We start from the raw sequence: 20081 nt of genomic DNA on the forward strand, positions 1-20081 counted from the left end.
ACTCCTAGGTATTTACCCAAAGGACACAGAAACATCAATTCCAAAGAACACCTGCACCCCTATGTTTATAGCAGCACTGTTTACAATAGCTAAGCTTTGGAAACTACCCAAATGCCCAAAAATAGATGACTGGATCAAGAAGATGTGGTACATATATACCATGGAATATTACTCAGCATTCAAAAAAGATAAACACATGCAATTTGCAGCAACATGGATGGCGCTGGAAGGGATCATGCTCAGCGAAATAAGCCAAAAAGAAAAAGAAAAATACCGGATGGTCTCACTCATAGCAGGAATCTAGAAAACTTAAATAAGGGACCAGGAAAATGAATAACTATAAGAAAGTGAAAATCAAAATCAACAAAAAACTATGAACCAGAGACACTTTTAGGGGGGCGGGGGCGGGAGGGGAGGGATTGGGGTAGAATTGGGGGGCTGCAATTGTATGCGGAATATAAAAATAAAATTTATTATTTAAAAAAAATAAAAATGCCTAAAATATTAATAAATATATAAACATAAAATGGTAACAAAACATGAAACATGGGCAGCATTCAATTTTGTATTACTACATACCTACTTTATTTTCATGAATCATGTATCTTAATCAACTTTATGACCTGGAGAAAGCATTTTTAAAAAGATGAATGTATTCAAATCCTAGGGACGTTAGCCATGCATTTTTCCAAATTAAAAAAGAAAATAAAAAAATGTGTTTTGTTTAACTTTGCTAAGCATTGTACTTTATGAAATTTGAAATTATAGATGCTCAACTGGTAGGTAGAAAAATTCTTAATGATAATCAAATTGAACCCTTGCATTGTTGGTGCATTTATATTTATACAAAATGTGGTTTCCAGGAAAAATTACTCAAATTATAAATATTATTGAATATTTACTATAATTATAGGAAAACAATTCTGGAATTATTTGAACACATAAAAAAGTAGAGAAACTAACCTGCTTAAACTTTTTTTGCTTTTTCATTTGTTAATTTTTCTGCATTCATCAACAATGTATCCATTAAGATTACTAAAAATAGAGAAAAAAAAACTTGTTTATAATAATAAACACAAATTGCACATTCTAAAGTTTCATTTATAGATCTCATTTAAAGTGGCTTTTAACTGATAGATCCTGGTGTGACCTCTTTTGATTTTCCTTTAAAGAAAGTTTCAAAAATAAAAACATACCACGGAAAACTCAGAGTGATAGACAACATATTTAAGCATCCATCTAGAAGCAATTTTGATTATGTATAGTTATTTTTTTTTTTAAGAAGCATACCCTATTGACAGTCTGTCTTAAGAATCAGAGAACTCCTGCCAGTCTGGTATTTTGATAATTGATAAAAATCAGGCATGCAGAGAAGGACGTAGATTATGTGGAACTGATAATAATACATTACAAAATGATATTCAGGGATGGCATGTTGATCCATTCTTCATTGCACATCTACTGATTGTGACTTAATAGATAAAAAGAGGGTGCTTTTCTATTTTATTTCTATTTTACTCCTAATTCCTAGTAATTCTCTATGTAGAATATAACACATGGAAATGGGTGGTGTTACGGGTTGAATGGTGACCCTTATAAAAATATGCCCATGTCCTAATCTACAGAACTTGTGAATAATAAATTTTTTGAAGAAATACCTTTGCAAATGTAATTAAGCTTAGGATTTTAGGATGAGATCATTGGGTATTTTCCATCAATGCCCTTAATACAATGCCAAGTGTACTTATACAATAACAGAAATGACAACATGCACAGGTAAGGCAACTGGCTGCTCAATACAGAAAGGAGAGTAATATGACAAGTCAAGAAAATCAAAGAATGCTGGTAACCACCAGAAGCCCGAAGAGGCAGGATTCTTACTTGTAGATTTCAAAGGGAACATAACCTTGCTCACTTCTCATTATGGAATTCTCAACTTCAGAATTGTGATGTAATTAATTTCTATTATTTTCATCCACCAAGTTTGTACACTCCACAGGAATATAATATAAGTGGGGATAAGAAGATGGGAGAAGGATGTGGAGAAAAATGATCTCCCCTACATTGCTGGTGGGAGTGCAAACTGGTCCAACCACTATGGAAAGCTATCTGGAGTTTCCTGAGATTACTAAAAATGGAGCTACCATATGACACAGCAATTCCACTCCTAGGGATCTACCCAAAGGACACAAAACATTGATTCAAAAGAACACCTGTATCCCTGTGTTTATTGCAGCAACATTTATAACAGGTAAAACCTGGAAACAACACAAATGCCCAAAAATAGATGACTAGATCCAGAAGAGGTGGCATATATACACAATGGAATATTATTCAGCAACCAAAAAGATAAACTCATGCCATTTGCAGCAACATGGATGTAGCTAGAAGGTATTATGGTCAGTGAAATAAGCCAGAAGGAAAAAATAAAAAAAAAAAATCTAATGGCTTCACTTATAGCAGGTATATAGGGGGCCCAAATAAGACATCAGTGTAAAATAATAATAATAGTACAAAACACAACAAAACAAAAACGGACCATTATAAATCAGAGACATATTGCAGGGGAGGAGGCAGAAGAGGGATCAGAGGGAGGGAGGGAGGAGCACAGGGGACTGAGGTGATGGTGCATGGGTACATTGGTGAAGAAAACTCTGGGGACTACACCTGAGGGGGTGGGGGAAGCAAATATTGTTTAAAAATGAACAATGATATAAAAAATAAAACAAATAATAAAAAGAAAAAATAAATAAAAAGAAGATGGGAGCTAGAACTCTGATATAATTCATACTTGCATGGAAGGTAGAGGAGTTTATGCCAGAAGAATCCTTGTAAATGTGTATCTTGGAGTTGCTGGTGCTGCTGTTGCTGCTGTTGCTGATGATGATTATATCATCAATATTTTTATTTTTTATTTTTTATTATAGAATATTTTATTATTGAAAATATGTTATGAAGTCTCAATTTCTGAATTGTTTTATTATTCATAATACATCACCTGTACTTTCTTCAGGACTAGGCTAATGTCAATTAAATATAATTCTGTCTGGTGCCCCATTAGTTTATATCATTTACCAAGTACTTTTTCTTAAATACAAATGCCATAAAACTCTACATACCCATTCTCTGAAAGAAACTATCAATATCACTTTCCTCTGTGTAATCAATGGAACTGCTTAAAAGAGAATCATTCTTGATGTGTTTTATAAGCTTTTCTAGTTGGAGTTTGTAATGACTGTTGTCACCATCTGGTCTGTACATCAAGAGAAGTGTTTCATATTAGGCATATTATGGACTTTTTACCCACATCTTTTAAAGGGAAACTTTAATAAGATCTCAGATCTGAATTTCTGTTGAAGTAGAAATTCCATTTTTTTTTCTGAGATCTCTTATTTTCAATGAAATATCCATGATATAAAATTTTCCTCCAATTTAGTATTTGGTTGTTTCTATACTTTTTACATTAATATTTTTCATTTGGGTCTATTTTGTTTTTTAATGTAGTATTTCTTAGATATCAGTACATAAAATAAAATGGATATGTTGTCTTGGTTTCAATATCTGAGTTTTAGCCTGATATTCTGCATTTTAAACATGATCCCAGATGATGCATATGCAGCTGTTTCACAACTAGAATTTGTTTAGAGGAAAAATTCATTCACTTGTTAATGGCGTGCTCTTCAGTTCCTTATATATAAGATGTTTTCCAACATTTCTAATGTTAAAAGTGTATTCCTGAATACCTTAATGCGTTCATTGTTAATATTTGAAAAATACTCTAATTAGTTTATAGTACTTAAAGTGTGTTGTAAACTTTTATTAAATTCTGAATAGCATAGAAAATATACATGCTTTATTCTGAGAGCAAACATGAGGTTTCTGGATCAGAGACAATTATTTTCTTTTTGAGCATTTTAGCTGTCGTTGTACAGGCACAGAAAAAAGAAGCAGTACAGGGAAGTGTGCAGTACAGGAGAGGAGCCCCAAGGTTATGAATCCTAGAGCTTACATTAGGATCTTGTACAGTTACTCCTCCTCCTCTGTGAATAAGCAGACCTTTCTAAGGTAAAGCAAAAACAACAGCTTCTAGTTTTCTATGGCTTCTACCCTTTGACTCTATAAATTATGGATCTGTAAATGTGTCTTGAGAAATACACTATCTCCAACATTCAAGGCAAGGATACCATTCCATCATCATCAATCTGCCAGTAATTTTGATCAGAAAGTCTTAGCCTTGAAGACATGTGAATATGTTCACATAACATTGATTCCAGACCTGTTTTATTTAATATTTCTTCTTTTGGACATCAGGTAATTTAAGTTACAGAACCATATTCATTAAATAACTTGTTATCTTCATTGTTATTAAAATGTACCTTCTCTTTTTCATTTCCTTCCATTTTTTTCATTCATCTCCCATTAAGATTTTAATGCATATCTTTGTTTATGTACCTTTAATGTTTTAAACACATGCATTTTTTGTTACCTAAGGTATAATATAGAGTAAAATGGAAAAAAAAATATAAGTGTACAGGTAAGTGGGTTTTGAAAAACACATATACTCTTGTAACAATTAATCTTTCCAAGGATCAGAAACAACTCCTGGTCTCATTTTTAGCAATATTGATTAGATTTTCATGTCCTAATATTTTTAAGAAAACTATGCACTTTAATTGTGCTTTCATACAGCTTTTCAAATGTGTTCATGTACTTAAACATTAACATTATGTTCCTTTCTAACACGGAACAGTATTCTATTGTATAAATACACAAACATGTTTATCTGGTTTTCTTCTGTGGGATATTTACATTTCAGTTTTGGGGAAAAATAGCATTCTTGTTTACTTCCTTGGTTAAGTACATAAGAAATGTTTCATAAGGTAAATTTAAGCATAAGTTTACCAGAGTTATGAAAATTCCATTTTACATCTTCAGCAAATCTTGGTATCATCAGTCTTTTTCTTTAATATTGACATTCTAAAGTGTGTGAAGAGACTCATAAATGTTTTATTGTGTAATTTGAAGATAATTCACCTCTTAAAAATTCTCAATATCCTATAAGAACATATAATATTATTTTATTATCATAAATTATTTTGTGTTTAAATTCATCTTTAAAATTCTTTTTTTTACTTGCTTGACATTAGCTCATTTCTAGGCTCTCATTTGTTAGACTAACTAAAAGTTAGACCAACTTTTTTTAGCTTGATACCTTATGTTTTATTACATTATCTAAATAGGTATCATTAATATACCTAAAGTTTTATAATTAACAAAAATATTCAATATCAACTTGTTTTTCTTCACATTGGAATTATATTGCATTGAAATAAATGTAGCTTTCTTCTTCAATTGAAATCATTGAATCATGGGCCTGCCTGGTAGCGCAGGGGGTTAAGACGCAGCCTGTGAAGCTATCCGCAGCCACTGCAGCAAGAGTTGAATCCCTGGCCAGGGAACTACCACATGACTCATCAGAACTCTCCTGACTCACCTGATGCTCCCCTCAGCAGTGATTTCAGTCAATCTACCTGTTCTGTTACCCACACTGTCTCTGGGGAATCCTCTCACCCCACCCCACACACCTCTGGCCTGTACCCCAGTTCTCATATGCATAAATAAATAAATCTTTAAAAAAGAAAAAGAAATTGTTACATCTCTTCCTTTTATTTATTTATTTTTTTAATATTTTGAATCTATCCACCAGGTATGCCAGGACCTGAGATAATAGTAGACATCAATTCTGAATTGATTTCAAAGGATAAACATTTAAATTTTCAATAATAATTATATTTGCTTTAGTATTTGATGTATAATCATTAAGTTAAGGAAGTTGTTTATCTGTTATGCTTCTGAGAAGTGTTTTTAATTATTTTTTTAAAGATTTATTTTTTTATTCATACAAGAACCAGGATACAGGCAGAAGTGCGGGAGGTTGAGAGAATTCGCCAGAGCAGGGAGCAGAACAGGCCGAAGGACCAAAGTACACTTCTGAGGGGAGCAGCGAGTGGCAGGAGATGTCTGGGCACCATGTGGGACCCTTGCCAGGTGGCTGGGGATGGAACCGGAACTGCAGAGGCTGTGGGCAGCTTTGCAACCCAGTGCTCAACCGCTGCGCCATCGGGCAGGTCCTGTTTTTAATTATTGTAGTCAAAAGTTTAAGATCTTTATCAAAAAATTTTTTTAGCTATTTTAATATTCACGATTTTTCCCCTTTGGATAATTAATAAAATGAAATGTGTTAAATATGCTTTCATGTTTTGTAGTCAAAGTTAATCAAAGTATACTAATTAATAAGTTTTGATTTATTATTTTTTAATATATATCCAATTGTGGCGCTGGGGTTTTCTGAGTTTGAGTCCATGATTATGCAAGTCTTTTTTTTAAAGATTTATTTTTATTTATATATGCATTCAAGAACTGGGGTGGAGGCTAGGGATACAGGGGATGAGAGGATTCACCAGAGACAGAGTGGGGAGCAGAACAGGTGGATCTACTGAAATACACTGCTGAGGGGAGCAGTAGGTGAGTCAAGAGAGGTCTGCTGTGCCATGTGGGTCAGCTTCCTGGTGGGGGAGCGAACTCACGTCTCAGTGTCTGGAAATAACTTGATAGTGCTGAGACTTTAATCCCTGTGCCATCACAGATGCCCTGACTATACAATACTTAATAAGTTTGAAGTTTGAGTTCTCTCTCTCTCTCTCTCTCTCTCTCTCTGTCTCTCTCTCACATTTAAAATTTATTATTGACAAAAAATTAGAATATTTGTTGTAATACACTAATAAATCCATATGGTCCCGATACTTTCATTATGGAATTTTGTTATGTAGTGCTTGCATTTCTGGATGGTGGTTAGCTTCTTGGGAACTAGCATGAACATAATTAGTGTTAAATATCTCTCTATGTTAAATTAATTTTTCTCTGTCTTTTAATTATTTGTATTGTAATCACTGTCAAAAATCATACTGAAAACCTCACTATTTTAATATTAATTCCTTATTTTTCCCCTGATAAATATGAGAATATCATCACCTTGTTTGTGTTATTCATTATTTTTATTTTGAGACTGTTTTCCTTACAAATTCAATTTGATGATTATTATTTTTACTAGTCTTTAACATGTTGGTCCTTTCATATTTTATTGCTCTAGATAGAAGTAGATGTAGATGTAGTTTAGAACTCCTCTTTCTATCCTCGTTGTTGTCTGTCTTTCCTTTTATCTCTATTTATTTGAACCTCTGAACTAAATTATGGATCAACTTGTTGATATTTATATCACAGTTGATTTGTCTGGTGTGGCTATCCTGATTTTTTTCCCAAGACCTGGCATTTATTTTTTTTTTATTTGTTTATTTATTTATTTGTTTGTTTTGTTTATACATGCACTGGGTATAGTCAGAAGCGCGGGAGGGTGAGAGAATTCACCAGAGCCAGAGCGGGGAGCAGAGCAGGCAGAAGGACCGAAGTACACTGCTGAGGGGAGCAGCGGGCGGCAGGAGAGGTCTGCGCGCCATGTGGGACCCTCCTCCGGTGGCCGGGGAGCAGCCGGGGATCGAACCAGCGCTGCAGAGGCTGCGGGCAGCTTCGCAACCCAGCGCTCAACCGCTGCGCCACCGGGGAGGCCCAACCTGGCATTTATTGTACCTTCTTTTATCCTTCTTATAAAGAATCCATTCATTGTTTGAAATACATTAACAAAGTCATTTATTATTTTATGGATGAAAAATATAGTATGTGTGTCAATTTAGCATGTGAAAAACTTAATGTGTGTTCCTGTGTTTTATTGTTTTTGCAGGCATTTATACTCATAAGTACCTTATTTCCTCAAACAATTTTCTGAGGTTGCCTATGGCTTGTTCATTTTATAATATTGTTTTCATTGGGAATATTTTATGTCCAGGGAGGATCAATACCTTTTTCTGCCAGGAGAAGAGCACTAATACTCTCAAACCGGTTTAACTCCAGTTCTCCTTTGGGAGTGACTTGAACTGTAAACATAGCACAAATTTGGATATAGAATCAGATGTGGGCATGTTTTCTATTTTCTCCTGGAAGATTCTAAATTTCAAAGCACTGCAATCATTTATATTATATATATATATATATAAAATATTTATACAAGAACTGGGGTAAAGGCCAGATGTGCAGGAGGGTGAGAGGATTCACCAGAGACAGAGTGGGGAACAGAAGAGGCAGACTGACGAAATACACTGCTGAGGGGAGCAGTGGGCAAGGCAGGAGGGGTATGCCTAGCCATGTGGGACCCTCGCAGGCTGGCAGGGATCAAACTGGCGCTCCAGAGGCTGCAGACAGCTTCACAGCGCGGTGCTCAACTGCCTGCGCCACCAGGGGAGATCCTATATTATATTTTATGACAACAGTGAAATCTAATGAACAATAAGACTATAAGACACTCTTGTGTTTAGAAATTTAATCAAAATTAATGGTGATGTTTTAAAAATTTTCATTAAAATATAAAGAACAAAATAAAGACCACATTACTGATCACGCTCTCAGTAATGTGGTACCACTATAATGAGGCTAGAAATAATAAAGTTTTATTAATTTCATTAGTAAGTGGGTAGGCAATTAAATTAGACTGCCTTGGCCGAATTGCTAATCACTGCTAGATTGGATTATGTGTCATGGATTACTTATTGTAGTTGAACTAGAATGGTTTTAGCTGAGAATACTGAATGACTGCTCTTCTCTTGAATGTCTCATTCTCTATTAGGTTAACCTGTGGAAGGTTTTCATGTCAGTGACTGAGAACAAAAATAGCAGTAAAAGTCCAATCAGGCAATTGCTTTTTAGCTGTCTACTTAATCATTTTTTTCTACTATCCCATAGCTGGTTTCATAGAAAGGCAGACTGAGAGTGGAAGGAACTAAGAATGTGGATATATGGAGAAGTGAAACTCATGAACTTAGGCAAAATTAACCTCTGTAGTGACATGTCAATGCAATGATTACCAATGGAAGTTATTGGATGGTGTATAGACCGCCAATGGGATACTTGTAATATTGTGTTGTATGATATGACTTTTGTTCAATATAAAATCAGTTTAACTCCAAACTCCTTTGGGAGTTCTTATATATATATATATATATATATATATATATATAATATAATATATAATATATATTATATATAATGGTGTATTTGGTAGAAGGTACAATGTTTGAGAAGGGGTTCCATGAGTGTGACTTTGATGGTGTTCATATTATGTTTCTTTCCCTGATTAAAGGCTTGTGTGGGTTTTGCTTTGTGGTAAATTATTGAGATTTACATTTGTGTTTTTTTAAAAAATATTTATTTATGCATATAAGAACTGGGGTACATGGGTCTCCCCTGGTGACACAGGTGGTTGAGCACAGACCTGTGAGGCTCTCTGCAGCCTCTGCAGTGCCAGTTGGATCCTGGCCAGCAGGTGAGGGTACCACATGGCGCAGCAGACCTCTCCTGTCATGCCCACTGCTCCCCTCAGCAGTGTATTTCGTCAGTCTGCCTGTTCTGTTCCCTGCTCCGTCTCTGGTGAATCCTCTCACCCTCCCATGTGTCTGGCCTGTCCCTGTATGGATAAATAAATAAATCTTAAAAAAAAAGAACTGGGGTACAGGCCAGAGGTATGGGGGGTAAGAGGATTCATCAGAGACAGAGTGGGGAGCAGAACAGGCAGATTGATCAAAATACACTGCTGAGGGAAGCAGTGGGCCAGTCAGGAGGGATCTGCTTCACCAAAAGGTTTAGCTCCATGCAGGGGATAAAAGTCACGCTGCAGTGGCTGTGGATAGCTTCATAGGTTGCATCTTAACCCCTTGCACCACCAGGGAGGCCCCTACATTTGTGTTTTATTCACTTTCCTCTATATGTGTATTCTCTTTATGCAATTTCTTTTTTTTTTAAGATAATAAATTTTATTGTTATATTCCCCATACAATTGCAGCCCCCCCATTCTGACCCCAATCCCTCCCCTCCCGCCGCCACCCCCTAAAAGTGTCTCTGGTTCATAGTTTTTTGTTGATTTTGATTTTCACTTTCTTATAGTTATTCATTCTCCTGGTCCCTTATTTAAGTATTCTAGATTCCTGCTATGAGTGAGACCATCCGGTATTTTTCTTTTTCTTTTTGGCTTATTTCACTGAGCATGATCCCTTCCAGCGCCATCCATGTTGCTGCAAATTGCATGTGTTTATCTTTTTTGAATGCTGAGTAATATTCCATGGTATATATGTACCACATCTTCTTGATCCAGTCATCTATTTTTGGGCATTTGGGTTGTTTCCAAAGCTTAGCTATTGTAAACAGTGCTGCTATAAACATAGGGGTGCAGGTGTTCTTTGGAATTGATGTTTCTGTGTCCTTTGGGTAAATACCTAGGAGTAGAATTGCTGGATCATATGGAAGCTCTATGTTTAGTAGGCCCAGAAATCTCCACACAGCTCTCCACAGTGGTTGGACCAGTTTGCACTCCCACCAACAGTGTAGAAGAGTTCCTTTTTCTCCACACCCTCGCCAACATTTGTTGTTGCTAGTTTTTTTAATATGTGCCATTCTCACTGGTGTAAGATGGTATCTCATGGTAGTTTTGATTTGCATTTCCCTGATGACAAGTGATGTTGAACATTTTTTCATATGCCTGTTGGCCATTTGCATTTCCTCTTCAGAGAAGTTTCTTTTTAGCTCTTCTGCCCATTTTTTGACTGGATTATTTTCTTTGTTGTTGTTGAGTCTCATCAGCTCTTTGCAGATTTTTGTGATCAGTCCTTTATCATTAGTGTTGGGTGCAAAAATGTTCTCCCAGTCAATGGGGTTTCTCTTTGTTTTGGTTATTGTCTCTTTTGCTGTGCAGAAGCTCTTTAATTTGATGTAGTCCCAGCTGTTTATCTTTGCCTTCACTATCACTGCTTTGGGTGATGTGTCTGTAAAGATGTCTTTGATGTGCAAATCACGTAGTGTTTCGCCTATATTTCCTTCTATGTATTTTATGGTTTCAGGTCTTATGTCTAGTTCTTTAATCCATTTTGAGTTGATTTTTGTGTATGGTGTGAGGTAGTGGTCAAGCTTCATTCTTTTGCATGTAGCGACCCTGTTTTCCCAGCACCATTTATTGAACAAACTTTCTTTGCTCCAATGCATAGTCTTTGCTCCTTGTCAAAGATTAGTTGACCATAAATCTGTGGGTATATTTCTGGATTTTGTATTCGAATCCATTGGTCTGTATGTCTGTTCTTGTTCCAATACCATGCAGTTTTGATGATTATGGCTTTGTAGTATAGTTTGAAGTCTGGGAGTGTGATGCCTCCATTCCCTTCTTTTTTTTCAGGAGAGCTTTGGCTATTCGGGGTTTTTTGTGATTCCATATGAATTTCATCAATAATTGTTCTATTTCTTTGAAGAATGCCATTGAGATTTTGATTGGAATAGCATTGAATCTGTATATTGCTTTTGGAAGGATGGCCTTTTTTTTTTTTTTTTTTTTATAGAGGCATGTTTTATTTATTTGTTTGTTTGTTTGTTTGTTTTGTTTATACATGCACTGGGTACAGTCAGAAGCGTGGGAGGGTGAGAGAATTCACCAGAGCCAGAGCGGGGAGCAGAGCAGGCAGAAGGACCGAAGTACACTGCTGAGGGGAGCAGCGGGCGGCAGGAGAGGTCTGCGCACCATGTGGGACCCTCCTCCGGTGGCAGGGGAGCAGCCGGGGATCGAACCGGCGCTGCAGAGGCCGCAGGCAGCTTCGCAACCCAGCGCTCAACCGCTGCGTCACAGGGGAGGCCCAGGATGGCCATTTTAATAATGTTTATTCTTCTAATCCATGAGCAGGGGATGTTTTTCCATTTCTTTGTGTCTTCTTCTATTTCTTTTAACAGTGTTTTATAGTTTTCTTTGTATAGGTCCTTTACCTCTTTTGTTAGATTTATTCCCAAATATTTGATTTTTTTGTTTCAATATCAAAAGGGATGGTTTTTTTTGATTTCTTCTTCTTCAGATTTATTGTTTGTGTATAGGAAGGCTACTGACTTTTGCGTGTTGATTTTGTATCCTGCCACTTTACTGAACTGATTGATGAGTTGAATTAGTTTTTCTGTGGAGTTTTTGGGGTTCTCTATGTATAATATCATATCGTCTGCAAATAGTGATAGTTTGACTTCTTCTTTTCCTATTTGGATTCCTTGGATGTCTTTCTCTTGTCTTATTGCCCTGGCTAGGACTTCCAGTATTATATTGAAAAGCAGTGGTGAGAGTGGACATCCTTGTCTTGTTCCAGATCTTAATGGAATTGCTTTCAGCTTTTCACCATTGAGAATGATACTGGCTGTTGGCTTGTCATAGATGGCCTTTATGATGTTGAGGTATGTTCCTTGTATCCCAAGAATTTCAAGCCCTTTATCATGAATGGGTGTTGCACTTTGTCGAAAGCTTTCTCAGCATCTATTGATATTATCATATGTTTTTTATATTTCTTTTTGTTGATGTGTTGGATAACGTTGATTGATTTTCGGATGTTAAACCATCCTTGTGTCCCTGGAATGAATCCTACTTGGTCGTGGTGAATTATCTTATGGATACATTGTTGGATTCTGATAGCTAAAATTTTATTGAGGATTTTTGCATCCGTGTTCATTAGGGAGATTGGCCTGTAGTTTTCCTTTTTTGTGTTGTCCTTGTTCGGTTTTGGTATTAGTGTAATGTTGGCTTCATAGAACGTGTTTGGTATTATCCCTTCTTTCTCAATTTTTTGGAAGAGTTTGTGAAGGATAGGCACTAATTCGTCTCTGAATGTTTGGTAGAATTCATTTGTAAATCCATCAGGTCCTGGGCTTTTGTTTTTGGGGAGGTTTTTGATTACCATTTCAATTTTGCTAATTGTAATTGGTCTGTTTAGGTGTTCTATTTCTTCTTTATCTAGCTTTGGGTGATTGTAGAATTGTAGGAACTTGTCCATCTCCTCTAGATTGTTAAACTTGTTTCCATATAACTGTTCATAGTAGTTACTGATTATTCTTTTGATTTCTGCTGTGTCCGTTGTGATTTCTCCTCTTTCATTGATGATCCTGTTTATTTGTGCTTTCTCCCTTTTTTCCTTTGTGAGCCTGGCTAGGGGTTTGTCTATTTTATTGATTTTTTCGAAGAACCAGCTCTTGGTTTCATTGATCTTTTGGATTGTTTTTTTAGTTTCAATTTCATTTATTTCTGCTTTGGTTTTTATTATTTCTTTTCTTCTACTGGTTTTGGGTTTTTTTGTTGTTCTTTTTCTAGATCTTTGAGCTTCGAGATTAGGTTGTTTCTTTGAGTTCTTTCTTGTTTCTTGATGTGAGCTTCTATTGCTATATATTTTCCTCTTATTACTGCTTTTGCTGCATCCCATACATTTAGGATATGGGTGTCCTCCTTGTCGTTCAATTCAAAAAATTTTTTAATTTCTTCTTTGATCTCCTCATTAGTCCAGTGGTCTTCCAGTAGTGTGGTTTTTAATCTCCACGAGGTAGGAAAGTTCCTTGCCTTCTTTTTATGGTTTATTTCTACTTTGATGCCTTCATGATCAGAAAAGATGGTTGATATGATTTCAATCTTGGTGTATCTGTTGATGTTTGTCTTGTGCCCCAGTATGTGATCGATCCTGGAGAATGATCCGTGTGCGCTTGAGAAAAATGTGTACTCCGATTTTTTGGGGTTTAGTGTTCTATAGATGTCTGTTAAGCCCAATTGCTCTAGGTCCTTATTTAGAGCTTTGGTTTCTTTACTTATTTTTTGTCTTGTTGATCTATCCATTGTTGATAGTGGTGTGTTGAAGTCTCCCACTACGTATGTGTTTTCTCCGATGTCTGTTTTCAGAGAGGACAACAGTTGTCTGATATATTTTGGTGCTCCTTCGTTTGGTGAGTATATGTTAATGAGTGTTATTTCTTCTTGAAGTATTGTCCCCTTGATCAGAATGTAGTGACCATTGGGGTCTCTTTTTATCTTTTTGAGTTTGAAATCTGTTTTATCTGATATAAGTATAGCTGTTCCTGCTTTCTTTTTTGGTCCATTTGCTTGTAGGATTGTTTTCCATCCTTTAACTTTGAGCCTATTTTTATCTTTTGTAGCTAAATTTGTTTCCTGGAGACAGCAAAAGGTTGGGTTTTGTTTCTTAATCCAGGCTGCAACTCTTTGTCTTTTTATTGAAGAGTTTAGTCCATTTACATTTAGAGTTAATATTGATATGTTAGCATCTGTATTTGCCATTGTGATTGTCTTTCCTTTGATTTTATTTATTTATTCTTTTAATAACTTTATTTTTTTGGCCTTCTTTCATTGTTATTCGTCCCTCTGAGGTTCTGGCATTAGGACTCCTTGTAGTATTTTTTGGAGTGGGGGTTTAGTGTACTGAAATTCTGGAGTTTCTGTTTGTCTGGGAAGGTCCATATTCTTTCTTCAAAGAGGAAGGAGAGCTTTGCGGGATAGAGTATTCTTGGTTGGCATCTGTTTTCTTGGAGTCTGTTGACTATGTCCCTCCACTCTCTCCTTGCCCGTAGTGTTTCTTCGGAGAAGTCTGATGTCAGCCTGATTGGCTTTCCTTTGCATGTTATCTTTTTCTTCCCTCTTGCCAGCTTCATTATTTTTTCCTTGTCCTGGATTCTTGGGAGCTTTACTATTATGTGTCTTGCTGTATTTTTCCTTTCGTCGTGGAAGTTTGGTGTTCTTCTTGCTTCTTGTATATCAATTTTCAGCTCCTTCTTCACATTTGGGAAGTTCTCTTCAATTATCTCTTTGAATATTTTCTCTGTTCCTACATCTCTCTCCTCTCCTTCTGGTATTCCTATAACTCTTATATTTCCTTTCCTCATGGAGTCAGATAGTTCCCGAAGTCTTTCTTTGTTCTTTTTCCTTCGTACTTCTCTTTCCTTTTCTGTTTTGGTTCTTTTTTATTTCTGTGTCTTCCAAAGTACTTATTCGTTCTTCCATTTCATCTATTCTGCTTTCATTGCTTTTCCCAGAATTCTTTAGTTCTTCCATTAATTCTTTGATCTCCTGCATTTCTTTTACTTCCCTCTTTAGGGACTCAATTTCTTTCTTCTGACCATTGTTTTCCCTCTCTAGGGACTCAAATTCATTCTTCTGATCGTTGATTATTTTTCCTTATCATTGTTTTTCTTTATGACTTCTGTCAGTTTTTTAATCACGGCAATTTTAAATTCTCTTTCTGGAAGGCTCAGAAATTCTTCCAAGTTATTGTCGTTGCAATCTGGGGGCTGGTTTTCTTTTTGTGGTGTGCTTTTTCTCTGAAGAGTTGCTAGGTTGCGTGTGGTTCTTCTCCTCCCTACTGTCTGTTTTCTAATTTGCCGTATGCGTTGGGACACTGTGTTGTTGGGACTGGCCGGCATCTTGGGTGGGCTTCTCTGCTCCCCTCTGGTTCTTCCAGGAGTCATCTGTTAGTTTCAAGCAGTCTTTACTGGAGAAAGGTCCCTGTTCTAAAATGCCGATGTGGGGACACACTCCCCTGTGTGCTTGGTCTGCCCCGGCGGTGGGTTCCTGCTCCCCCTCTGGGCTTAGACTGCAGGCCAGAGGGGGTCTGGCGTGGGCGAACTTCCCCCGCTCACCTCTTGCTCCTGAGGTAGCCTTCTGCAGGTAGTCTTTACTGAAGAAATGTCCCTGTTCTAAAATGGTGATGTGGGACACACTCCCTGCGCATCTGGTCTCAGGCACACTCTTCTGCGCGCCTGGTCTGCCCCGGCTGTGGGTGCTTGCGGGAATGGCGCCTTTTGAATCCCGCTCCCCTGCCTGGGCGCCTGGTTCCTGCTCACTCAGGGTGGGCCTCCACGCGTCTCCCCGCAAGCCTAGGTCGCAGGCGCAGGGACCTGGGCAGCTGCGATCCGATCCGGATCTGCGTTTGCTTTTCAACCGCACTGCTTTTCAGCGCAATCCGCGCCGCTTTTCCACGCAATCCCGATCCGCGTCTGCTTTTCCAGTGTGCTGCTTTTCAGCGCAAGCTTACCGGGCGGCCGGGGCTGTGTGCTGGTGCTGGCCTCCTCCTGGGGGGCGGGGTCTCTCTTTAATGACGCCTGGAGCTCACCTCCGTGGCGGATCCTGCAGGGTTCTCCACAGCTCCCGTTCACGGGGTGTGGTGGCTGAAATAGTTCCTTTCCACTCACAGTCCCGCTTGCTGCGTCCTTTGTTCTTGTTGGCCGTTTTAGTTTGTTGTTTCCCTCCTCTCTGCCGGTCGGAGAGTGCCGACTTTGTGGGCGGGGGAGGGGAGCAGGGTTCTGCGCTTTCCTCCCTTCTGGTCCTCTTTTATGGCAACTTTCTTCTTCAGGCAGTTTGCTGGAGTCACCCGTTTATCTTCCGTGTCCCACTTCTCACTGGGACCTGCCGCTTTTCCTCCCTATTAACTTTTTTAATGGGAGATCTTACTCGCAGCGTCTCCTCGCCACCATGTTGCTCCGCCCCCCGAGAGAACATCCGGACTTATGCAATTTCTTATTACAATTCAAACTGAAAACAAAACTCAAGTTAGTCATTGGAATTTGGGGAAGAAATTGAAATGCATTTGGATGAAGCTAATTTGTGGGCACCAGTATTAAATATACTGATAGTATTTTACTTACCAATCTATGTACTGCACCAGAAATATTTAGTTAATTTTTTCTTTTAGATACAAAATATTCTTAAGATATACGTATATGACATATATTTTAATAAAATAATTATAAAAATTTAGTCCTACATTTACATATTAAAACGTTCTGCAAAATAGTTCCATGATTATGCAATGCCTCTGAAGGATTCAAATAATATAATCCAATCATTCAATTCATATTCAAGTTGAATAATTATAATGACATATATGCAAATGCAATTAAGACTGCTCATATATGCAAATAACTATAACTTTCAACTTTATAAATATTTCAGTAACTCAATAACAAGTGTAACATTTTTCAGGAAATGATTGTCTACTTCATCTTATTGAAACTTATTTTAATTTAAAATATTTCTTCTACATGAAGTTTGGGATGGTGAAGCCATTCAAGTTTTACTGAAGCCCTTTAGACATCCTGCAATAATTATTACTATAAAACCCAGAGGGGTGGGTGGTTTTCCTGTGAAGCTACTTGTATTATATCACAAACCTTATCCATACAACTCATGTTAACATTTAACAAAATTCAGTTTCCTGTTTTTCCATCCCTAATAATTTCTATATATTTTTATATTATCCAAGACTTTTTAATTATGATTGCCTCATTTCCATTGTTTGTTCTATATGTAATCACTCCTATCATTTCTTTCTAACTTTACTTTACTATTTCTATCCTCTTCAGACATAACCACACTTGTTTGATTTTCTTTGATCAAACCTCAGACTTGTTTTTTTTTTGTTTTAAAGATTTATTTATTTATTTATACATACAAGCGCTGGGTACAGTCAGAAGCGCGGGAGGGTGAGAGAACTCACCAGAGCCAGAGTAGGGAACAGAACAGGCAGAAGGATCGAAGCACACTGCTGAGGGGAGCATCGGGCGGCAGTAGAGGTTGTACGCCATGTGGAACCCTCGCCTGGCAGCGGGGATGGAACCTGTGCTGCAGAGGCTGCGGGCAGCTTCACAACCCAAGGCTCAACCGCTGCGCCACCGGGGAGGCCCTCAATCCTCAGACTGTTCAGAAAAATTTTAGGTCCTAGATCATTTGAAAAAAATAGATAGATAGATAGATAGATAGATAGATAGATAGATAGATAGATAAACGGATTTTCTCCTTGGTGTTATGCCCAGTTTATGTTGATTATTTCAAAAACATTGAGAGCAATAGGTTAGAAAAGAAATTGATACCTTTATTTCCATGTATACTCATTTAATTCTGAAAGTGTTATGAATTTAAACCAAACAAAGTAAGGAATTTGTTTCTAAAATACATTTCTTGGATTTTTTAAGTCATGGTGTAAAGGAATTATAATGGTGACAACAATAGCAATAACAATAGAAAAAAGTTATGTATTAAAGTCTTTTCTAAAACACTTAAATTGCACATTAGCATAACAACAGTTTAGATAAACTGTTCAGCAAAGAAACCTTCACTCTGGTGAATAAAAAGCATTCCAAATGAATGTGCCAAATTATTTGTTATTTAATGCAGATGATTCCTAAGTGATATATTTTTGAGTGATAATGCTGACTGAAGACCATGTAACAATGCTCACTATTTTATCAAAGCCCACATAAATCATATAAGACTAGGCAACGTCCTCAGAACTTGGATCCTAACAGTTATTTTGAATTTTAAAATTTTAACAACGAATCTTATGTTTAATAAAGTACCAAATAATAACTTGTGTTTCAGTATTTTTTTTAAATAGATAGGTAATTTTTCTGCAGACCAATTATAAATATTACTACAATGTTTTATGTTTTGACATGTAAACTAGAAAAGATCTAGATAAGAATACTATTAATTATCTAACCTTAAAAACTAAATTAAAATTTTAGCAAAAATTAAAGTAGCAATTAAGCTAATCCATAAAATTATTCATATTTGAAATAAGTGAATATGAAAGAGATGGGCCTTGCTTTTGCCGCTCCAAGGCACGTTATTTGAGTACCTTTAAAAAAATAAATTTTAGATAGTTATTAAAGTCTGAGTAAAACTAGCTTGTTTTTATAGAAATGAGGAAATTCTCAAGTAGACTTAATTTCCTCTGTGATAGAATATGATAAACAGTTACCTGATAGTGCTTTCCATGAGGAATTTCATCAAATCCAGTTCTTATTTCTCTAAGACCTCACAAAGATTTTGGCACTGAGTAGTTGAAAATACATTGAACTAGTGGATATACTTGGTAGATCAAACTAAGTGATCAAAATAAATTTACTTTGATTAAACTATATTCATGATTCCATGATATACTATATACATCAATAAATATGATAACTAATAGCATGAGGTACATATGTGTATGTGCACGTGGGATCATATGTACATGCCAGTATACACACATGTAATCAGCATAAGCATCTGGGAAGTTTAAAAGCATATGTAACACAGGGACACCCCGATGGCGCAAGGGGTCTGTAGCATGAGTTTGGCCAGGCCAGGGAGCTGGCCAGCCAGGGAGCTGCCCACATGGCTCAGCAGACCGCTCCTGACTCTCCCGCTGCTCCCCTCAGCAGTGTATTTCAGTCAATCTGTCCATTCTGTTCCCCACTCTGTTTCTGGTGAATCTTCTCACCCCCCACATCTCTGGTCTGTACCCCAGCTCTTATGCATAAATAAATAAATCTTTAAGAAAAAAAAAAGGCATATGTAACACATACAGTAGCAACATTCTCTCAGAAGTTAGCTATTCGTACCCAAAGAAATAAAATGAAAAAATCTCAAAATAATAATCAAAACTGAAATACACAAAATGGGTTGGTCTCACAAAAAAGACTTTACAGTATATTTATTGCAGATGTTGATGTGTGAACTGCAGCATAATATCATTCAGAGGCGACAGGTCATACTTAGAACAGAAAAGTTGACATCACCAAAGAAAGTTTTTCCAGAACCTATACTGACAAGCTGTCGATGTCCAGTACAGTAAACACAGTAAATGTCTTTACTTTACAGTAAATGTCTTTTTGCTTGTATTTTATAATGTGAATAACAGTATAATAAATCCTCTAATGATTTTTGTTTGAATTCTATGTTCATCAAGAATTGCTTGGATAATTTGAACACATGGACAGTTTGCCTTTAGCAGACAATGACTTCCTCAGCTCTACCAACACTTTGGTGCTCATGAAATATCTATTTACAAGCCTGCATAACAAGCTTGTAAAACATTTATAGCATTCCATTAATTCTGGACAGAGATAATATTGAGTTTCAGGATTTAAGTTAGAGAAACAGATCCTGGAAAAAGGTATTTCACCAAAAGAAATATCTTCTGGTGTAAATCTAACTAGACTATCAACCATTCTTCTTGAATGAACACCCTCCCCCTTCCTCTAACTCTATTCCAAATCATACTCCAGCTACTTCTTTATATTTCTTAAAATAAACTTAATATTTTTTCAAAGCAGTTTTGGGTTTACAGCAAAATCGAACAAAAGAAATAGAA

The sequence above is a fragment of the Talpa europaea genome, assembly GCF_964194135.1.
Source record: "Talpa europaea genome assembly, chromosome: 4".
Taxonomy (NCBI): Eukaryota; Metazoa; Chordata; class Mammalia; order Eulipotyphla; family Talpidae; genus Talpa; species Talpa europaea.